Here is a 17,678-nt window from a genome sequence, read left to right on the forward strand (position 1 = left end):
CTCCTATATCTTATGGTTAACTCAGTGCATGTTGAGTATCACAACTTTGTCCAAGAAATGCCAGCAAAGTAATGTAGCAGAGAAATAACACGAGAAAAGCAGTACAGTGGTTCTATAGAAGTTTGTATAAAGGAGCTGCTCTGATGATATAAACTTCATATTTAAGTACATTAACCCCATGTAAGATACATGGGTGTTGACCAAAGGAAAAATAGCTGGAGTTGCCTAGCACTTCAGTGCAAGGGTGTTTATTAGGTGCGTCAAAAATGAAACTTACAAAAATTAGTGAAACTACTGAAAAGAAAACTGCCAATATTTACAAAAGATATCTGCCAGAAAAGACAATTTGTCCAGTGTGAACTCTTGGCAGCCTCGATCTCTCTCCCACTGAGAGTGATGAGCCCTGCTTATTAGGCGCCAGGACACACCACCCACAAAGTTAACTTAAGACTACACATAGATTACAATATGATGCACCCACAATGTAGTTACAATCATATTACAAAATAAGCAGAAGTATCTACCTTCAATACAGTATGTAAACAACACCATACACGCTTCCACATTCCCATTTCTACAGAAATGGAATATTCCACAGTTTATGGAGGGAAAGCCAAACCCTTTAGGACCCATTATGAAAATATGCCAAGGAAGACATTGAAGAGCACACAGTCAGTGCAACAACAGCAGAATGACAAGTGTGTGTGTGTGTGTTTGAAAGATTGTGTTTAAAGCACTCTCTGTCACACCCCACAAAATAGAATACAGTCTGTTTTATTGTAAATCCTGGTGATTTAAAGAAGGCCCACAACTGGAACGCTTCACCATCTCTCGTGCAAGGAACCAATTCTCCTTCAAGTAGTATCTAGCAGCATGCCTAGGTTAGCAACAAGCTCATCTAAGAATGAGATACAGATCTGACAAAAGTGCTATAGCTAGAGCTTAAAGTCTAGTAATGAGTGGACTAAGCAAATATCCTCCGTTCAGGAAGGGTGAACAGTTAAATAACTGTCAGGAGGAGGGAGGAAACTGGACATCCCTATTGATGCTGATGTAGTAGTTCAGCACACAAATTCAAAAGCAAGGGCTGAAGTGATTGTGACTATCTTCATCCAGAAGTCTGATGTTGTTGATCCATACTTAATTGTTCTCCATGTCCCCATATCCTCTTGCCTCACAAAGTTGAAGCTGCTCTTGTAGTTCTAAACACTCAATTTGATTACACATCGTTATTCTAAATGCTGTTGTTTTTGTGCAATATTCACTGATGTTTTCTCGTTGTCATGCTGTCAAAGAGGAAAATGGCAAAATCTAACCTTACAGTGGTTTGAAATCACTATGTAAGCTGTTTTCAAATAAACTTTTAAACTGTAATGCCTTTTTAAAAAAAACTCAGCAGCTTCAAGCACTTATGTTTAATTTACCATGTCAATTGCATTGAATTTTTGTTTTTATTTTTAAAAATGTGCTGCTCTTATTTTGATCTTTATTTCCACAGTGAGCATTTCGTTAATGTCCCTGTAGAGTACCACACAATCTAATTGATTTCCTCTATGTAGTGTAGGAATTTCCATTACTCTGGGAATCCAATCCTTTCCATACAAAGGAAGTTTACCATGTTATCACAAATGGCAAGCACTGCATTTGTTTTCTGCCAAGGATCATCTTTTTTGATGAGGAATGCTGTTCATTTATCAGGACCAGAATATTATCCACATGTGATGTTATTCACAACTCAAAGCATCTAGGCCTTTCTCAATGAAAAATGAATCATCTCAACTATTATTCTTTGCCCATGGCACAAAGGATCTGTAATAAGGGAAAACTTTCACTTGTCCTGATTAGCCTACCCATTGCTGTTTGATTATTTTACTGAAACCATAGTAAGAAGGCTCACCTGTGAAAAGATTAAATGGTGGTCAATCTGTCACTTTAATTATTCAAACGTTGCCCTGTTTGTAACCTACAAGCATTTGCTACATTTATACCAAACGATAGGCAACATAGTTGCTTGGTTTCTAAATTGGACACCTTCAAAAGACGATGCCTCAAACAGGTGGCATCCGTCATTAAGGACCCCCTATCACCCAGGACAAGCCCTCTTTTCATTATCATCAGGAAGGAGGTACAGGAGTTTGAAGGCACACACTCCATGATTCAGGAACAGCTTATTCCTCTCTGCCATCCGATTCCTAAATGGACATTGAACCCATGAACACTATCTTAGTATTTTTCCCTCTCTTTTAGCACTAATTTAATTTAATTGTAATTTAACACTATAAAATGTTGCAATATATTGCGGTCACAAAACAACAAATTTCATGACATTGCCAGTGATACTAAACCTGATTCTGATTCTGAAATTGTAAGTGCCCATAAGTTGTTGCATGAGAGTTGGGGAGTCATGCAAAAGGGCAAAGGCCCTTTGCCCTTTGAATGGCAGCCCATTCTACATACTCACCACTCTCTGAGTGAAAAAACTTACCCCTGACATCTTCTGTATACATGCTCCCCAGCACCTTAAACTTGTGTCCTCTTGAGGCAACCATTTCAGCCCTGGGAAAAAGCCTCTGACTATCCACACGATCAATGCCTCTCATCATCTTATACACCTCTATCAGGTCACCTCTCATCCTCCATCACTCCAAGGAGAAAAGGCCGAGTTCACTTAACCTATTCTCATAAGGCATGCTCCCCAATCCAGGCAACATCCTTGTAAATCTCCTCTGCACCCTTTCAATGGTTTCCACATCCTTCCTGTAGTGAGGCAACCAGAACTGAGCACAGTACTACAAGTGGGGTCTAACCAGGGTCCTATATATCTGTAACATTACCTCTCAGCTCTTGAACTCAATCCCACGATTGATGAAGGCCAATACACCGTATGCCTTCTTAACCACAGAGTCGACCTGCGCAGCTGCTTTGAGCGTCCTATGGACTCGGACCCCAAGATCCCTCTGATCCTCCACACTGCCAAGAGTCTTATCATTAATACTATATTCTGCCATCATATTTGACCTACCAAAATGAACCACTTCACACTTATCTGGGTTGAACTCCATCTGCCACTTCTCAGCCCATTTTGCATCCTATCAATATCCCGCTGTAACCTCTGACAATTCTCCACGCTATCCATAGCACCTACAACCTTTGTGTCATCAGAAAACTGACTAACCCATCCCTCCACTTCCTCATCCAGGTCATTTATAAACATCACAACGAGTAAGGGTCCCAGAACAGATCCCTGAGGCACCCCACTGGTGACTGACCTCCATGCAGAATATGACCCGTCTACAACCACTCTTTGCCTTTTGTGGGCAAGCCAGTTCTGGATCTACAAAGCAATGTCCCCTTGGATCCCATGCCTCCTTACTTTCTCAATAGCCTTGCATGGGGTACCTTATTAAATGCCTTGCTGAAATCCATATACATTACATCTACTGTTCTTCCTTCATCAATGTGTTTAGTCACATCCTCAAAAAATTCAAACAGGCTTGTAAGGCATGACCTGCCCTTGACAAAGCCATGCTGTCTATTCCTAATCATATTATGCCTCTCCAAATGTTCATACATCCTGCCTCTCAGGATCTTCTCCATCAACTTACCAACCACTGAAGTAAGACTCACTGGTCTATAATTTCCTGGGCTACCTCTACTCCCTTTCTTGAATAAGGGAACAACATCCGCAACTCTCCAATCCTCCAGAACCTCTCCTGTCCCCATTGATGATGCAAAGATCATCGCCAGATGCTCAGCAATTTCCTCCCTCACCTCCTGGGAGGAGGTCCCAGGAACTTATCCAACTTGATGCCTTCCAAAAGCTCCATCACATCCTCTTTCTTAATATCTACATGCTCAAGCTATTCAGTCTGCTGCAGGTCATCACTACAATCATCAAGATCCTTTCCATAGTGAATACTGAAGTAAACTATTCATTAAGTACCTCTGCTATTTCCTCCGGTTCCATACATACTTTCCCACTGTCACACTTGATAGGTCCTATTCTTTTGCATCTTATTCTCTTGCTCTTCACATACTGTAGAATGCTTTTGGGTTTTCCTTAATCCTGCCCACCAAGGCCTTCTCATGGCCCCTTCTGACTCTCCTAATTTCCTTCTTAAGCTCCTTCCTGTTAGCCTTATAATCTTCTAGATCTCTAACATTACCTAGCTCTCTGAACCTTTTGTAAGCTTTTCTTTTCTTCTTGACTAGATTTATTACAGCCTTTGTACACCACTGTTCCTGTACCCTGCCATAACTTCCCTGTCTGATTGGAACATACCTATACAGAATGCCACACAAATATCCTCTGAATATTTGCCACATTTCTTCCATACATTTCCCTGAGAACATCTTTTTTCAAGATAAGCCTCCAATTTCCTGCCTGATTGTCTCATAATTCCCCTTACTCCAATTAAACGCTTTTCTAACTTGTCTATTCCTATCTCTCTCCAATGCTATTGTAAAGGAGATAGAATTGTGATCACTATCTCCAAAATGCTCACCCACTGAGAGATCTGACACCTGACCAGGTTCATTTCCGAATATCAGATTAAGTACAGCCTCTCCTCTTGTAGGCTTATCTACATATTATGTCAAGAAACCTTCCTGAACACACCTAACAAACTCCACCCCATCTAAACCCCTTGCTGTAGAGAGATACCAATCAATATTTGGGAAATTAAAATCTCCTATCACGACAACTCTGTTATTACACTTTTCCAGGATCTGTTTCCCTATCTGCTCCTTGATATCCCTGTTACTATTGGGCGGCCAATAAAAAACACCCAGTAAAGTTATTGACCCCTTCCTGTTCCTAACCTCCACCCACAGAGACTCTGTAGACAATCCCTCTATGACATCCACCTTTTCTGCAGCCGTGACACTATCTCTGATCAACAGAGATTTTGCCTCCCTCCCTGTCCTTTCTGAAACATCTAAAGCCTGGCACTATAAGTAACCATTCCTGTCCCTGAGCCATCCAAGTCTCTGTAATGGCCACCACATCATATCTTGCCAAGTACTGATCCACATTCTGAGCTCATCCACTTTGTTCACAACACTCCTTGCGTTAAAATAGACACATCTCTAACCTTTGGCATCCAAGGGCAGGGTGAGGTGAGATGGGGGAAGGAAGGTGGAAACCTGGAGCAGGGAGGAGCTGGGTGAGAGAGAGAAAATCCACAAAGACACAAATGCCCTACAGGCAACCAAAGATCACAACTAAACTGGGATGTCTAGAGCTGTGAAGCAGCAGCTCTAGCCACTATCCTGAATTCTGCTGGGAGTAGGTCTTTATCTTAGTCGCCTGCTCTCAAATACAAATGTTAGGGGAAGACATGGGATGTTTCAGTTCAGTAGAAGTTGCATTGTGGCTAGGTGGCAGGAGCCTGTCCTTTGCCTATAATTTTCAGAGGGGAACTGCTGTCTACATGTCTTTCCTTGTTAGCCTGCTGAACAGTGGGTTTAAAAACAAACAGCTGGATGAACTCAACAGATCAGGCAACATCTCTGGAGTGAAGTGGACCATCAACTGGGGTTCAAATTTCTTTTTGTTATTAGAAGTCCCAAACAGCCTGTGAAGTTGTTCTTTATGTGCTGGAGATTCAAGTGAGCAGCATGTCTTCGAATCTAAATCAGGGCTTCCCAACCTGGGTTCACAGACCCCTCGGTTAATATTAGGGATCCACAGCATAAAAAAGATGGGGAACCCCTGGGCTGGATGTTTTATTTAACTGTTCCTCATACTGTTATTTTATTGGAAATTGTGGAGTGCAAGAATGGAATATGAACTGACCAATCGAGAGATAGATGAATTAAGAAAGTTTATAATCAACAGCACTGGGTATACCTGAACCACGCATATTACAGCAGTTTAAGAAGATGCCTCATCAGCATTTTCTCAGTAACATCTACTGGGCGCATCTAAATGCCAGCTTTCCTCATGACTCCTGCTTTCTGCAAATGTAGAGGAAGACGTGATTTTGTAAATATATTTAAATCTGTGATCAAATCAGTAAAAGACCCAGTCAGTGAATGTGTTCTTTCTGCATAATGTTTACTGTCAAATGAATTTGTTCGGTGAAGTGCTTTGGGCACCTGCCCTGTGCCCTTTGCATGTTCCATTTATAACAGAATGGGACAAGGTGCACATGAGTGGATTGGAATGATTGCCTACCTTCCTTCCTTCCTTCCTTCCTGCGTGAACTGTGCACAATCATTTTATTTGAAGGCATAAGAAAAAGAGAGATAACATCTCTGAATTTCATGCTGGTCTGCAGATATTGTAGTCAGAATTAATAATTGGATTTCCATACCTAAAAGGATAAGATCTAGCTCAAATTGCAGTTAGTTTTCATTCAATTATTAAGGTAATCTGTTACTTGGGGGCATTTTATATAGCTGTTAATTTTAATTGGAAAGTTCAAGCTTGATTGATGAGACCTTATACTTCTCGGTCTGAAATGTATGCTTCTTTCCTAAGAATTATCCAGTTTAATAATCAACTGTAAGCACTGGCCTGATGCTAGGGTTTCTTTTGGATGGTTTAAAAGTAAATATTTCATATAAGACTATAAGATATAGGAGCAGAAGTAGGCCAGTCAGCCCATTGAGTCTGCTCTGCCATTCAATCATGGGCTGATCCAATTCTTCCAGTCATCCGCACTTCCTGCCTTCTCCCCATACTCTTTAATGCCCTGGCTAATCAAGAACCTGCCAAATAAAGCTAAGAGAAGATGTAATTCACAATCATAAGTATATTAGACCAGTACAAAAATGAAAATTCTGAAAATATCTAGATGTAATGCACAATTGTTCATTTTCCCTTTTTGTCCAACTACACATCATTCATACTACAATGGGGTCTATAGAGAGGGACAGAAAAATAAGTCTTTTGAGTTTTTTCTTTAATCAAATAAAATTTAAGCCAGACATGAAGAAATCCTAGATGTGAGCAATTATTCGAAACACCTGAAATTTCAAACCCTGACTCCTTTTGTTTCTCTCATTTCTTTTGTATTACTTAATTGTGGTCAGAGCAACACTGACATCTTTGGCTGGTAGTGGTATTGCAGATTGGTTGAGTAATCTTTGTGTCACTGAATGAACACATGATCATACAGAATTGAAATGTATTCCATTGAAATAGAATGTACTGTCTGGAACTGAAACTCTTGTTCAGTAGCAGCAGGATAGACTTTAAAATAATGCCTCACTCCCTTGAAATTCTATGGCTGTCAACTTGCCAAATTTTTAAAGTCATTTTATATTTACATAAAATGAGCGGAAGTAATCTAAAATATAGATTAACTCCTTTTTTGAATATCTTCAGAGGTCCAACATTGAACATTTAAAAAATAATGTCGAAGTGAACGCAAACATGTAAAAACAGTACAAGTCTTATAACCTCATCTCCACACAAAGGTGATGGAGAAAGATTGTTAAAAGTTATAATCAAATACTGTGTAGTTTGTGAGAGTGTGGGATTAAGACTTACATTTATTTAAAGCAATCATTTTCTTTTGTTAAAATTGGTATTCCTTGGATTGTTTGATACACTGGATTCCAGATTATTGGGACACATTGGCAGCAGTATATTTTGGTCCAACTAATAGTTGCCCCAATTAGTTGAAGTTTCATGGAAATAGTTAAAAAGCTATATAAAAAAAAAGCCAAACTACCTTTAAACTGAGTAGCAAATTATGTATTTAAGTAAAGTGCAGAGCAAATTAGAGCACTACCAAGACTACCACAGTACTATAAAGCTGTGTATTAGTTCATAATGGTTATCAATGGAGGAATTAATCTAGTGTACGCTGTTATATTCTTTTAACTGGCAGCGAATGCAGACGATGGACTGCCTTCATTCCCTTCTTGCATGAAGTAGTGCCGTAATATAGCAATAAATTCCCTGGCATCCTGTGTAGTCACTAGCTCCAGTTCAGATGTGTCATCTTCATCCCTTTCCTCATCTTCATATATCCTGCCTTGGTGTTTTAATACAATGCTTTTGATGATTGCATCCTCCAAATCTTCAGTTTTATTGTAACATTCAAGATGATGGTCGATATCTTCAAATTCTTCATAGTTCCTAACTTATTGAAGTAGTGAACTGATTTCACTTCTAGCTGTTTCTGCAGTCTCCAAGCCTGAATGTTTGAAACCATAGTGAGCAAAACAGTTTTACTGCCAACTGTCGGTGACAAACCGTACTGCCTGTTATGTGGTAAGGGTCTGAACTACTTAAAGTCAAAATGATAAACAAACTTATCAAAATGCTTTGAATCAGTGACTGGACTGCATTCAGGAATTCATCTTTGAATTTGGAATAGTATGCCACAGTTGACTTCAGTAAAACCTGTGTGGATGAGTGTGTGCCTATGAAAATTTGCTGTACATTCCAAACCAAAAGCTGTGGATGAACCAGGAGGTCCATAGTCTGCTGAGGGCTAAATCTGTGGCATTTAAGTCTGGTGACCCAGGTGTATACAAGAAAACCAGGTATGACTTGCGGAGGGATGTTTCAAGTGTGAACAAACAATTTCAAATGAGTTTAGAGGCAACATCTGATGCACGTCAACTCTGGCCGGGTTTGCAGGACATTACTTCCAACAAAGCGAAACCCAATAGCATGAATGGCAGCAATGTTTCACTACCAGATGAGCTATGTCTTTTATGCCTGCTTTGAAAGGGAGAATATAACTACAGCTGTGCAGATCCCTGCTGCACCCAGTGACCCTGTGATATCTGTTTTAGAGGCTGATGTCAGACTGTCTTTCAGGAGGGTGAACCCTCATAAGGCGGCGGGCCCTGATGGAGTATTGTTGCGTGAATGAAATCACCAGAGAAATTTACTGGTAGATACAAAGCAGCTTCTTTATTCGACAAATCAAGGTACAGCAGGCATCACTTGAAGACGCTTTTGGTGGAAAGGTCTGCTGGCCCAACGTGGGGCTCGATATTTATGTGCTAAACACAAAGGACAATTCCATATTTACAAACTATATACAATGCCTTCTTTTGAAACTACATACAAACTTCACACCTTCTGATTCTCATCCATCCCACAGACGCTAGCATCGTTTGGACTGGGATTCACAGCTTTTTGGGAATGCATTGTTCCAAATTAAATCCACAATACATTATCAAGGAACGGAAGACTGGTAGCCAAAGCTATTTGCTAAATGTAAATGACCTAAACCAAAAAATCACTCGAACATGGAGTACCTGGGAAGGCTCTGAAAACTTGTGCAAACCAACTGGTTGGTGTACTCAAGGACATTTTCAAATTCTCATTGCTATGGTCAGAAATTCCCACCTGCTGCAAAAGAGCAACAATTATACCAGTGCTTAAGAAGAATAACGTGGGAGCCTTAATGACTATCACCCAGTAGCACTCAGGTCTGTGGTGATGAAATGCTTTGAGAAGTTGGTCATTGCTAGAATGAACTCCTGCCTCAGCAAGGGCCTGGACCCACTGCAATTTGCCTATTGGCACAATAGGTCTACGGCAGACGCAATTTCAATGGCTCTTCACACGGCCTTAGATCACCTGGACAGTACAAAAGCCTATGTCAGAATGCTGTTCATTGACTATAGCTCAGCATTTAACACCATCATTCCCACAGTTCTGATCAATAAGCCACGGAACCTGGGTCCCTATACCTTCCTCTGCAATTGGATCCTCGACTTCCTAACCAGAAGACCACATTCTGTGTGGATTAGTAATAACACATCTTCCTTGCTGACTGCCAACACTGGTGCACCTCAGGGGTGTGTACTTAGCCCACTGCTTCACTCTCTATAAACACATGACTCTGTGGCTAAGCATAGCTCAAATGCCATCTATAAATTTGCTGAAGGTACAATCATTGTTGGCAGAATCTCAGATAAAGACAAGAGGGCGTACAGGAGCAAAGTATACCAGCTAGTTGAATGGTGTCACAGCAGCAACTTTGCACTCAACATCAGTAACACCAATGAGCTGATTGTGGACTATAGAAAATGTAGGACAAGGGACCATGAACCAATCCTCATAGAGGGATCAGAAGTGGAGAGAGTGAGCAATTTCAAGTTCCTGGGTATCAAGATCTCTTAAGGATCTAAACTGGTCCCAACATGCAGCTATAAAGAAGACAAGACAGCGACTATATTTCATTAGGAGTTTGAAGAGATTTGGTTTGTCACTTAAAACACTCAAATTTCTATAGATGTACCATGGAGAGCATTCTGACAGGCTGCATCACTGTCTGGTATGGGGGGGGGGGGCACTCTTACACAGGACTGAAAGAAGTTACAGGAAGTTGTAAAATTAGTCAGTTCCATCTTGGGTATTAGCCTCCATAGTATCAAAGACATCTTCAAGGAGTGGTGTCTCAGAAAGGCAGCATCCATCATTAAGGGCCCCCATCACCTAGGACACCCTCTTCTCATTGTTACTGCCGGGAAGGATATTAAATCTGATTCTGAAATAAAAAAACAAAATGACCATAAATTCCTTTTTTCTTTTGAATCAGCATTTGTTGGCCCAAGTGGATAATAACACAAGCGCATACAACTAGCGCTATTTAAAAACTGTTCGGCAACAGTATCCCATCCCAGCGGCATAGTGTCCCAAATATATGAAGGGAATCTCGGCTGTTTACTCAATTAACTTTTGTTCTTTACGAGTTGTTCCAGATAAGCGGCTGCCCTGATTAACTGACAGCCCAATTAACCGGAATACACTATAACTAATACTCTGTACCTCTTGGGAGCTCACAGTAGATCTGCTGGAATAAAACAAGATTGTCCAATGTGACTCTACTACATGATATGCTGGAATATGTGTGCGCCTTGTTCCACTTCCTCTCTGAAGTGTTACAGCTTCCTGTTTCATATTGGCTTACAGCCTTAATATTGGTTTACTTCCCCCACACCTTTCACCATCTGTTCATTCCACTCTTCCTCTTATGACTGACTCATGTGGGTGTGCAATTGCATAGATTCTGGCAGCTCTCCATTGCCTTACTAAAAAAAATAATTGTTTTTACATGAGCCAAGCTGCTTGATCTGCTCCCTAGATACATAGTGGTCACAGTATAGTACCTGATCAGTAGCCTTTGGCACTAGTCATGACTTCGTTATGTAGAATGATAAGGCTATTTGCAGCAGTTTTGATCAGTTAATACTGAACATTCAAGTCCAAAACTCTGCTGCTTTTCTCTTACAAGGCTAAATTTATTCCCCCCTTTTCCGGGTTTGTTTTTCTGCTTCCTTTCCCTTTCAATTGAAATAGACTTTGGTACCTTAGTCTCTTTCTTCAATAATAACCTCCAGCTCTGCCACATAGATTTCCAAGTTTTGAATCCATCCGTAATTACAGAGATCTCTAATGCAATTCACCAAACCTTACTCTTCTTGTCACTTGAGATCAGTTCTCCTTTCACTGTCTGAAATAGTGAATTAATCTTTTAGTAATCTCAACAAATTTTGCATTTATTTTGTTGCTGTTAGAGCTCTTCTTCATCTGCCTTAATTTTCTTTTTATTTCATGAACTCTTTATTCCTTCTGCACAGCTCCTCATCTACCTTGACACCCCTCCTTTGGACTGTACTCTTTCTTTGGAAATTCCCTGTAAGATAGTGTCTCGACTCTTGCCCATTCTGCCACCTCCTGAAATTGCAGCATTCTGAATTCTCTGGTCTATTCTTGAAGTTGTCATTAAATGTGCTGTTTTTATTTCATTGTAGGACATGAATGATGTAGGCAAGACCAATATTTATTGACCATCTCTAATTGCCCTTGAGAAGGTGGTGGCAAGTCACCTCTTGGAATTCACTAGACCTTTTGATGAGGGTAATCCCACAATATGGTCAGATGTTATGTTCCAGGACTTAGATCCAACAAATTAGAAGGATTAGCAATAGTTTTCCAAGTTGGAATGTTGTATGACTTGGACAGGTACCTGCAGATGGTGGTGATCCCATTTAACTGTTGTCTTTGTTCTTGATGATAGACGTCTAAGGTAACTGTAAATGGCGCACAGTGGCTAAATATGTATCAATGATGTAAGTAATTGTTTATGATAGTGGATGGAATGCTAATCGAGTGGGGTGTTTTGTCCTGAATGACACTTGACTGTTGCAGGAGCAGCACGGATTAAGGCTCCTTTTGTAGCAACGGTGTTTGTGTAGCCGGTTCAGCTTCTGGTTGGTGGTGCCCTGAGGGATGTTGATAGGGAGGCTCAGCAATGGGATGGCAATGAGAGTCAAAGGTAGCAAAATGGATCGAAGGCATGAATATTCCTTTCCACCTTTCAATCTTTGTTGAATTCTGCATTCCACATTGTTTTGAGAAATTATGAGCACGTTTAAACAGTGTTCAGGGTTCAGCTGCACATCATAAGGAGTGAACCAAATTCACTGAAGGCTGGCTGTGATGGTTGAGATCTCAGGATGATCTGTGCACCAGTTCTGTTTGAGAACTGAAGACTGCTCTGGGTGACTTGAATTCATTATTCATTTACCCACAGCCATTCATGTCTGGATGTGTCAGCGCTGCAGTTGTGGCTTTGTTTACTCAGATGCATGCTGATTTTGATGACTGCCAGCATTGACCATGACAATTGGCACTAAAGTTTTAGTGGTTCTGCCATTACTTTTCTGGATTTCCCTCTGATGTAAAGGTGTAGGATGTACCAGACCATGACATTGCAGATTAACTTAGAATAGCATCCTTAGGTTGATAATCCACAGTATCTCAGGGCTACCCACTATTTAGTTATGAGATCAGTTTTCTGTACAATTAAGCTAGGAAGTAGTGCCACACAACATGCTGGAGATTGTCTTGATTGCGAGGACAGAGGTTTTATTTCCACAGCATGACTGCGGCTCTACCAATGCCCTTGAATGCAAAATCCTATAAAAAGTAGTGGATATGGCCCAGTCCATCACGGGTAAAGCTCTCCCCACCACTGAGCACATTTACATGAAGCACGGTCGCAGAAAAGTAGCATCCATCATTGAAGATGACCACCACCCAGGACATGCTCTCTTCTCACTGCTGGCATCAGGAAGATGACACAGGACCCTCAGGAGCCACACCACCAGGTTCAGGAATAGTTACTAACCCTCAATCATCAGGCTCTTGAACAAAGGAGATAACTTCACTTGCTCCATCACTGAAATGTTTCCATAACCAACAGACTCAATTTCAAGGATTCTTTATTTCATGTTCTTGATATTTATTGCTCATTCATTTATTATTTCTTTCTTTTTGTTTTTGCACAGTTTGTTGTCTTCTGCACATTGGTTGAGCGGTCTTTCATTCATCGTATTATGGTTATTATTCTATAGATTTATTGAGTATACGCACAAAGAAAATGAATCTCAAGGTTGTATATGCTGACAAATAGGTACTTTGATAATAAATTTACTTTGAACATTTTTTGATCAATGATGTCTCCTGCTGATTGTAATTGTAGACGAATCTGCAATGCTTTGAATTGACATTGCATCATACATGCTGCAGATGCAGTCTGTTAGATAAATTCTCAAAGGCTCAGAAGGCACAATGTGCAGCTGGTAGAGCTGTGGCCTCGTGCTCTGATTCTTCCTACATCCCAGGAACTTGAGGATTAGCTGGTTAATTGTGAGTGGTGATATTTGGAGACAGTAGATGAGAATGTGAGGAGAATAAAATGGGATTAACGTAAAATGGGTGTAAATGCGGGATTGAGAGTTGGCACGGTCTCAGTAGGTTAAAGGACCTTTATTCCATACTGTAACTTGCTCTGGACACTGATTCAGCCAGTAAATTGAGTTTTGTGGCAGCAGTACAGTGTAATACATAAAATATACTATAGATTGGATGATCTTGGAATTCAGCTACAGATTGGCAAATATGATGTTGTGGCCATCTCTGAAACTTGGCTTAAAGGATAGCTGCCATTGGGAGCTTAACGTCCAAGGATATACAGCGTATCGGAAAGATAGGTTAGTAGGCAGAAAGGGTGGTGTGGAGATTCTAGGACAAGAGGACACGACTTCGGGATTGAAGGACGTCCTTTTAGAACTGAGTTGCAGAGAAATTACTTTAGTCGGAAGGTGGTAAAGCTGTGGAATTTGTTGGCATGAGGGGCTGTGGAGGCCAAGTCATTGGGCGCATTTAAGGCAGAGATAGATTGGTTCTTGATTAGCCAAGTCATCAAAGGGTATGGGGTGAAGGCAGGGGAGTGGGGATGACTGGAAGAATTGGATCAGCCCATGATGGAATGGTGGAGTAGATTTGATGGGTTGAATGGCCTACTTCTCCTATATCTTATGGTCTTATGGTATAAATTCCAATATGAAATACACATTAAAACATTAAGTAGTGTAAAAAGAGAGCAAAAATAAGTGAGTAGATATTCATGGGTTCATTGTCTGCCAGAAATCTAATGACAGAGGGGAAGAAGCTGATCCTAAAACATTGAATGTGTGTCTTTAGGCTCCTGTACCACCTCCATGATGGTAGTAATGAGATGAGGATATGTTCTGGGTGATGATGGTCCTTAATAATGGATGCCACCTTTTTAAGGCATTGCCTTTTGGAGATGTCCACAATGCCTATAATGGAGTTGGCTGAGTTTACAACTTTCAGCAGTTTTTTTCCAATTCTGTGCAATGGCACCCCCCCCCCCCCCCCCCGTACCAGACTATGATGAAACAAGTTAGAATACTCTCAGTGGTATATTTGTAGAACTTTCTAGAGTCTTTGGTGATATACCAAATCTGAAACTCCGAATGAAGTAGAACTTCTAATGTGTCTTCCTTGTAACTGCATCAGTACAAGGCCAGGGTATATCCTGAGAAATGTTAACATGCCGGAAATTGAAACTGCTGATCCCTCGATGAGGAATGGTATGTGTTCCATCAACTTCCTCTATTTGAAGTCTACAATCAATTCTGTGGTCTTACTGTTGCAACACCATTCAACCAGCCAATTTATCTCACTCTTGTATGCCCCCTTGTCAACATCTACAATTCTGCCAACAACAGTTGTGTCATCAGCAAATTTACAGATGGAGTTTGAGCTGTGCCTAGCTACACAGTCATTGCTGGAGAGAGAGTAGAGCAGTGGGCTAAGCACATATCCTTGAGGTGCACTGGTGTTGTTGCCCTTGCCTAGAATTTCCTTGCCATTTTGGACTGGTACCATGAAACTTTAGGGAATCTGGAGTCAAAGTTGAGATTTGGCATCTTGTTTACCTTTCAAATACTTAAGCTTGACTAACAGAAAATCCTTTATTTTTATCTTGACTCTTGACCTGTATTGCCTCTTGGTTAAGAAATGCTTTAAGTTTTAAAATTCATAATTTTGTTTTTGAACAGCACCATACTCTTGCTATCATCTCTGTAAAAACTACTGAAGCCTGTAATCTTCTGAGATAGTTGCTCTGCTCTGATACTGATCTGTTGCTCATCCATGGCTGTCATCTGAGGTGGCAGTGATTCCACTGATAAGACAGCGATCTCTGGTATTGCCTCCCTAAAAAAAAGCTTCATACTCTGCTATGAAACCTACCCATTTGACCACATTTTTTGGTCATTTTTCCTACTTTTTTTTCAGATTGATACTAATTTTTTATGTTCAGTAGCTCTCACCTTTGCCATCAGATTTCTGAATTGGCCAGGAACACTACCTCATTATTCTAAACAAGAGATTCTGCAGATGCTGGAAATCCAGAGTAACCCACAAAATGCTCGAAATGTCATCTCTTTTATTCCTTTCCAGAGATGTTGCCTGACCAGTGTTTTGTGTGCGTTGCCTCATCATTCTGCTCTCTTTGTGCACTATTTATTTGCAAACATTTCTTATTGTAACTTATAGTAATTTTTGATGTATTGCTCTGTACTGCTGCTGCAAAACAGCACATTTCATGGCATGTGTCAGTGGTAATAAACCTGATTCTGACTCTTATTTGGATACATTTTCTCTTTTAAAGGTGCTATATATATATAAAAAATATAGGATTTGATGTTCAACTACTTTCATAGGAAACACATATCACAACATGCTGGAGGTCCCATTATTACCCTGGTCAGCAATGATCAAAAGAATCAGGCTAGAAATTAGGGATGTACTTGGTCTGTGATATTTATTACGGCTGCTTCATGGTTCATCTGTGTAGCCGTTATGTTGATACTTAATTAAAATATTTGTTCATTTCCCTTTCCAGGGTAGTAAATTGAGTCTTGCAACTACTTGGGGAGTACTTGTTCTGGGTAATTTACAGATTAGCCAGTAAATTAAAATTAGGAATATTCCTAATGTTGAATAAATTAGCTGACGATACAACCATTGTTGGTAGCATCTCAGGTGGTGACGAGAGGGCGTACAAGAGTGAGATGTGCCAACTAGTGGAGTGGTGTCGCAGCAACAACCTGGCACTCAATGTCAGTGAGACAAAAGAGCTGATTGTGGACTTCAGGAAGGGTAAGATGAAGGAACACATACCAATCCCCATAGAGGTATCAGAAGTGGAGAGAGTGAGCAGCTTCAAGTTCCTGGGTGTCAAGATCTCTGAGGATCTTATGGATAGGGGAATCAAGGGAAATGGGGACAAGGCAGGAACTGGGTATTAATTATAGATGATCAGCCATGATCTCAGAATGGCGGTGCAGGCTCGAAGGGCCAAATGGTCTACTTCTGCACCTATTGTCTAACCTGGTCACAACATATTGATGCAGTCATAAAGAAGGCAAGACAGTAGCTATACTTTATTAGGAGTTTGAAGTGAATTGGCATGTCAACAAATACACTCAAAAACTTCTACAGTTGTACTGTGGAGAGCATTCTGGCAGGATGTGTCACTGTCTGATATGGAAGGACTACTGCACAGAACCGGAAGAAGCTGCAGAAGGTTGTAAATCTAGTCAGCTCCATCTTGGGCACTAGCCTACAAAGTACCCAGGACATCTTCAGGGAGCAGTGCCTCAGAAAGGCAGCGTCCATGATTAAAGACTTCCAGCACCCAGGACATGCCCTTTGCTCACTCTCTCCATCAGGTAGGAGATACAGAAGCCTGAAGGCACACACTCAGAGATTCAGGAACAGCTTCTTCCCCTCTACCATCCGATTTATAAATGGACATTGAACCCTTAGACACTACCTCACTTTTTTTAATATACAGTATTTCTGTTTTTGCACATTTTAAAAAATCTATTCAATATATTTAATTGATTTACTTGTTTATTATTATGTTTTATTTTTATTTTTTTTCTCTCTGCTAGATTATGTATTGCTGCGAACAACTGCTCCTGCTAAGTTAACAAATTTCACATCACATGCTGGTGATAATAAACCTGATTCTGATTTTGATTATTTCCAAGAACTGCTTTCATAAATTTCTGTTAGTAATGCAGAACTGTGTAAATAGTCGATTGGTCCTACACGATGCATTGATCTCAATCTTTACATTCTATCACAAATGACTCTATATTATCCAAAAAAATGTTGATATAAAGTTCTTTCTACCTCAAATAAAACATATGGCATTGTTAACAGCTTTCTCAACAGTCTGTTTCTCTAAGATGTCAAGCAGTGACTAATATGGTTAATTTTATTTAAGTCATGGGTATCTGAAGCAATTGGATAAACTGTTTCCAAATATGGAAAATAGAACAAGTGTTGTTAGCATTGATATGATCCTGCT

At 40.4% G+C, this 17,678-nt stretch overlaps 1 protein-coding gene across 2 annotated transcripts in view; it reads left to right on the top strand.

The window, feature by feature from the left end:
- gosr2 (golgi SNAP receptor complex member 2) overlaps nt 1–17,678 on the top strand; it is a 77,737-nt gene that overhangs the window by 28,515 nt on the left and 31,544 nt on the right. The gene's annotated exons all lie outside the window — the stretch shown is intronic.

The sequence above is a fragment of the Hypanus sabinus genome, chromosome X1, assembly GCF_030144855.1.
Source record: "Hypanus sabinus isolate sHypSab1 chromosome X1, sHypSab1.hap1, whole genome shotgun sequence".
NCBI lineage: Eukaryota > Metazoa > Chordata > Chondrichthyes > Myliobatiformes > Dasyatidae > Hypanus > Hypanus sabinus.